We start from the raw sequence: 6000 nt of genomic DNA on the forward strand, positions 1-6000 counted from the left end.
GAAATCCAAACTGAACACTCAGGTGCTCAACAAGTACTGGAGAACCTAGTCTGTGATCAATACTTATATAGCACTTACCATATTCTATGTAGTACTGTAAATATGTTTTTCTGCTCTACCAAATTATATATTCCTTGATTGCTTTAAAAAATTTCCATGTATCTCTATATCTTCTCATGGCCCCTTGCATACATACATAAGGCTGAGTGAATTTAACTTCAAGTCCTTGATGTCTACTCATATCAATATATTCTCAAGATTATAAAATTCAGGCATCAGATCTTCCCCTGACAAGGTGTGTGCACACTCATTCACACACAGTATCATATCCCCTAACTAAAGCCAGTGTTGGATACCCAGAGCAATGAGCATTTCTCTATGTGCAGCACTCTGTACAGTTTCTGGCACATAGTAAATACTTAATGAATGTTACCAGAAAGAATAAATGAGAGAGAACAAGAACCCAGGAAGCGTGGTGAGTAGCTCACTGGTCTAGCTACAATTTAACTCCTGAAATCTCTTTTCAATGTGTTTATATCTTTGCACAACTATTGTTTGATTTCCTTATACAGCAGAACTCTCTTATAACTTCCAATCATAGATTAGGACTAACATTTGTGCTATATGAGTATATGAGACATGTAAGATCCAAAGTATATTGGCATACAAGAAATAAGTCCTTATATTCTGGTTCCTCTCCTTCCACATTTCTGTGATTATATCTCACCCTGTTTCTTTCCTTTAAGTTTTGCCCATCCTATTGTAAACATCCCAGGTACAGGGAGTATATTATTTGCTTACCCTATAAACCTGCAAAGTGCCTAATACAAGATACAGATTGTAATCTTGACACTTGTTACTGACAATTATTTTGCAAATTGGACTTTCTGACATTTAAAAAAAGTGGGCGGGGAGGGGGGAATCTAATACAAAGTCAAAAGCATCTAGCTATGCATCAGGTATTTGAAAGAAATTTTCTGTAGTTATTGTGTTTGTGTGTGTGTGTGTGTGTCTAACATTAGAAACAGTAACTTCTCTGACCCAACAGAGCTATGAGGATGAATGAAATCTGTGTGTGACTACGTGCAATCATGCACAAGGACAGTATTAAGAAGCTTCAAAGGCTCATTCAAACAATGCTATGTGCCAAGCATTATACCAAATTCTGGAGAAAACAGAAATAAGGAGATGAGGTTCATGGAACTGGAAAGCAGACTGGTGGATCTAGAGAGTCTGCAGGCTGTTATTTCCTTATCCTTCTCTAAACTCTCCGGGTTCTCCAACAAACTCAATCTCTTTGTTAGTCTCTATGCTAACCCTATAAATCAGTGGTTCTCAAAGCGTGGTCCTGGGAATAACAACATCAGCATCACCTGAAAACTTGCTCAAAATGCAAATTCAGGAGCCACACCCAGACATACGGAATCAGAAACTTTGGGGGTGGGACTCAGAAATCTGTGTTTTACCAAAGCCTCCAGGTATTTCTGATGCATGCTCAAGCTTGAGAAACCATCTAAGTTTGATTTAAGCGTTGATTTCCAAAAATTCCACTCTTTGCCGTTTCCAGTTCTCGCTCTCAACTTTTCTGCATAGGAATATCTTTTCTTCTACTACCTCTGCAACCGTAACTATCACTACTACTAATAGAAACAGCTGTCATTTATTAAGCATATATCAGCTAGGCATTGTGCTAACTGCTGTGCACATACCATCTTAATCTCCACAACAATTCTTTAAAATATTATTAACCCCACTTTTCAGAAGAAACTTAGGTTTACAGATGGCTAAATAACTTGCCCAAGGTTACCCATCCCAACCAATAGTGGCATAACAGAGATTTGATTTCAGGTTTTCCTGACTCCAAAGTCCACAGCATTAACTACTATACTAAGTCCCAGAATGGTACTACATCCATAGCCTTGGAGGCTGTCAGTTACATTACAATTATTCCTAAACTTTCTCATAAACTCTGGAGTAGAGTTTCTAGTTACCTAATGGGCCTCTCTAAACTCCACACATGGGCCTTAAAATTAACATGCCATCATTTCTTCCCTCCACTGTAAATCTGTTCCTCCTCCTGTGTTTTCTATTTTAATGTTCTCAGAATCCCCAGTTACTCAGGCTGGACATGTCACCTTTGACTTCTCACTCTCTCTCACCTCTAGCTGTTCATAACATTTAGAAATTTTTTAACATCTAAAATATCTTTACAAGCCATCCATTCCCACTGTCCCTCTTCAGGCTCCCAGCATCTCTCACCTACATCCTAACTGGTCTCCCGCCCTCTCCGCTCTCATGCAGTTCTGCATATGAACTGCCTGTTAACTTTCTGATCTGATTATTCTACCTTTCAAGGTTCTCTATCACCAGCACGGGGGTAGTGTTGGAAGGAGGGAGACTAGGCTTTTTAGAATGGAAGACCCCCTTGTAATTTGGCTCCAACCATACCTTTCCTGTCTCATCACTTCTGCCATACAAGAAGCCTACAAAAGACAACTCAAGGTTTTCCCATTCAATTTTAATCTTCGGCAATTTTGCTTATACTCTCCCCTCAGGCTGGAATGATTGTTTTCCCTTTTCCATGTAGCAAAATACGACTTAACCTTCAGGGCTAAGTTCCACCGTCTTCTCTTTAAAGTTTTCCCTGACTCTATCAATTTATTTCCCCAGCCAAAGTGATCTATTCCTTCAGCATTTTATTCATTCCAAAAGTGGTGAACTCTTATCACAGCACATCATGGTTAGTGTTTGTCCCCTCTGATGAACACTTGGTATCTCAGGTATACTGTTTTATTCTTTGTCTTGCTGGCATCCAACACAGTGCCTAGACATAGCCAGCACCCAATAAATATTTGCTGAGTTGTTAAATAACATTTGGTGTTGCAACATTACACAGGTTACCAATTCAAGTTCAGGTTTATGCAACACTCAAAAGAAAGCTCACATAACAACAAAAGATAAAGACTAAAGGTTCAATATTTAAGAGCAGCATCTTTAATTTTCTCACATCTTTTTTGTCAATATTTTTGAGTATCCTTCTTCAAATAGACTCCTTTCCCAGCTAACATTATTTTTATTTTTTACAGGATCAGCAGTAACTACAAACCTCAGACCACTATAAGAGATAATCCCAAGCAAAACTGTGTCACTGAGAGTAGCTCGATAATTGCTTTGGGTACATCATTTCAGTAAATTTCCAATGGAACGGCCCAAGCACATAGGTAGATTTTAGAAATGAGGACATGCGCTGCTGACTAAATACGTAAGATACATGCACATTAGTGAGGCATTTATTCAAATTAGTACTGAAATCAGAGGTATACAACAACCTGATTTTGGTTCAACGATAATATCCTTTCATTTTAAGTAATGATAACACTTATGACTGTTTAAGACTCTACTCTGAGTAACACAACTCCCATCCCTCCCAGAAAGTAGGCTCCATCTTGTTATCAGTGGGATGCTGATGAGCCTGCCTTAGTCTTAACACTTTCCCTCCCCAACCTACTAAACCTTATCTCTCCAATTTTCCCCTCTCATGGGACATGTAAGTTGCCACAATATATCCCCCAATGACCAAATTCACACTATTTTTCTCAACATATGACTTATCTCTTCTCTAACAGAAGTTTTACACTTCTTTCAAAGATGAGATGAAATCTTACCTCTTCCGAAGAGTTCACTAATTCAGCCCACAAGTCTTATCTTTTCTAAATTTCTACTGCACTTAAAGTATAGCACTTCACATAACACCTGTTTACATACTACCTCATTTGGTTTCATAATTATTTTATATGATATGCTTTATTTTCCTAGCTAGACTGTTTGCCCTTAAAAGAAAAAAGCCAGGTCTTTTATGTCATTTGTAATCCCACAGTCCTCCTCCCATATGCAGCATAATACTAGGCAGAGGGGGCACATGTATTAACTACTTGAAGGACTGAGCTAACTGCGTGTTATGACTTATCCACGGTGTCACATATAATAAATATCTACTGCGTGCCTACTCTGTGGCAGGCACTTTTGTAGGTACTGGAGATATGGCCCTGAAGAAAACAAACGTGATCCCTGTCCTAAAAGCTATTATAGTCTAGAGCGCAAGAGATACTGAAATTCCGAGTACCCTAAGAGCTACAGAGCAAGGTTATCACTGGTTCCAAGATGTAAGAACCTCAAACAACATACTTTACAGATCCTCAGTTATGAAACTGAATCACAGAATTTTAGATCCGAATGAGAAGTTACAAGTTATTTTCTTCAATTTTCTTGCACAAATCATGATTAAATTTCAGTATAGCCTGTCTTTCTACCGTTTCTAGGCACTGCCTTCATCAACGGTCAGAAAAGACTGACTTCCTTCCTACCTCCAATACTCCTTTCTCCCGAGCATGGTCACTACTGCAGCCACACATCTACCCACGAGGGAGTCCAGCGCACTGAGAAGAAAGCACTGGGCTAACGATCAGCTGCACCCAATCAGGCTTGTCAGACCATCGACATTTTCCAGCTCACACGCTGAACAGAATCTGTATTTTCTGCTTAGTAAATATCAAGCCTGTGCTACTTTTAAGAAAAAGAAAAACCGATGCCTCCACACTTCCTCGGCCCTAATAACGACAGAAGCACAACATGGTTTAGGGAACCAAAACAGCTGATGTGAGTCTATGAGGAAGAACTGAGGATGGCTAGCCGCCCCATGGCCTCAAAACCTGTAGCAACAATGTGATAAAATGCGTAGGGCCGACAAAGTTTGGGGCGTGCATTAAGCACGTGCGCACACACACGAAGTTGGAAACACTAGGCAACAGGTGGGCCGCACCCTCTGTACACTGACAGATCACCTTCTCCAGGTCGTGGGTGTGTCTGACGCCGCACACAGGCACTGATTCACAACTCCCTCCATAACAACCAGCTCCGCCTCAGAGCCCAGCCAGGGCAGGGGCGCTGAGGGCCCCAGTAGTGCCAAACTTTCCGGACCCCAACCTCGGCGTCCCCGGTTCCGCCTGGTCTCGGTCTCGCGCCAGCTCGTCTCAGGCAGGATGCGAGGCTGCTCTAGGAACCTGGCTTCTCGGGATTCCGAGTCCTCGGCCTGGGAGCCTGGCAGAGCCACCCCGAGGTCCCCAAACACCTCCTTCCTACAACACATTCCAGAACTAGAGACTCTTCGCCGGCCAGCTGCTGCCGCTTCCCACCGCAACCGAGCCCAGGAACTGACCCTCGTCAGCCCCCGTCCCCACTCCTTCCCCGCCCCCGGAGAAAGCAGCTGAGGAGCGTGTAGGGGCGCGCGTCCCCGCGCCCCGGGCCCGCGCAGCAGGTGCGGCCAGGCCCCACCTCCCTGGCGAGGCCGCGGCTACTCACCCCCACGATGCTCCTCTGCGACCTCACCGCCCGCACAGACGCCTCTTCCGCCCGCTCCGCACCCGCCTCGTAGCGACCGCCCCCTCGGCCCCTGCCGTCGCCGCCGTCCTCGCCGCCGCCGCGGCGCGCGTCCGCTGTCACGCACACCGCCGTGGCCGCGCACGCGCCTCTGCGCGCTGGCGTCACGTAGCAACCGATTAGCGGCGGGCAGGCGGGAACCGTGGGTTTAGGGCCGCGAGGCCGGGTCCCGCGGGTTTTGCGGCTTTCCCCCACCCGCCCGACCCGCTGCCCTCCTGAGCAGTGGGCCCCAGAGTGTGGCTGCCCTGCCGGCACCTAGCTCCGGGTAAGTTACGTCACTATACGTCACTGCATGGCCTCACCGATCGCGTCACTGCAAATGGAAAGCTCCCCGCCGTGATCGCCCGGGCGCCTGTGGTGGAGGCAGCAGTGGCCTAGTCCAGACTCGCGGGAACCCCATCGGCTACTTCTGAGAAGTGCAGGAAGGTTCTCCAGGGACTGGGACCAGAAGGGGCTGAGTGCGCGGTTAATGTGTAAGGCTGCTGAATGACACTCGTTAACTCAGCAGCAGCGTGTGATGGACTGGGCCTTGAATTCCTCTGTTTCCTCATTATATAAATAAGA

General features: G+C 44.9%; 1 protein-coding gene across 5 annotated transcripts in view; it reads right to left on the reverse strand.

Annotated features, from left to right (window-relative positions):
- BTBD9 (BTB domain containing 9) overlaps positions 1-5505 on the reverse strand; it is a 411304-nt gene extending 405799 nt beyond the window's left edge. For 3 of the 5 annotated variants that reach the window (XR_009009549.1, XM_057555123.1, XM_057555122.1), the window contains exon 1: positions 5359-5505. The gene's annotated coding sequence lies outside the window, so the exon portion shown is untranslated. The remainder of the gene's footprint in view (positions 1-5358) is intronic. The other 2 variants (XR_009009550.1, XM_057555121.1) reach the window with 1 other exon arrangement.
- Positions 5506-6000: the final 495 nt, after the last annotated feature.

The sequence above is a fragment of the Balaenoptera acutorostrata genome, chromosome 10 (assembly GCF_949987535.1).
Source record: "Balaenoptera acutorostrata chromosome 10, mBalAcu1.1, whole genome shotgun sequence".
Lineage (NCBI taxonomy): Eukaryota > Metazoa > Chordata > Mammalia > Artiodactyla > Balaenopteridae > Balaenoptera > Balaenoptera acutorostrata.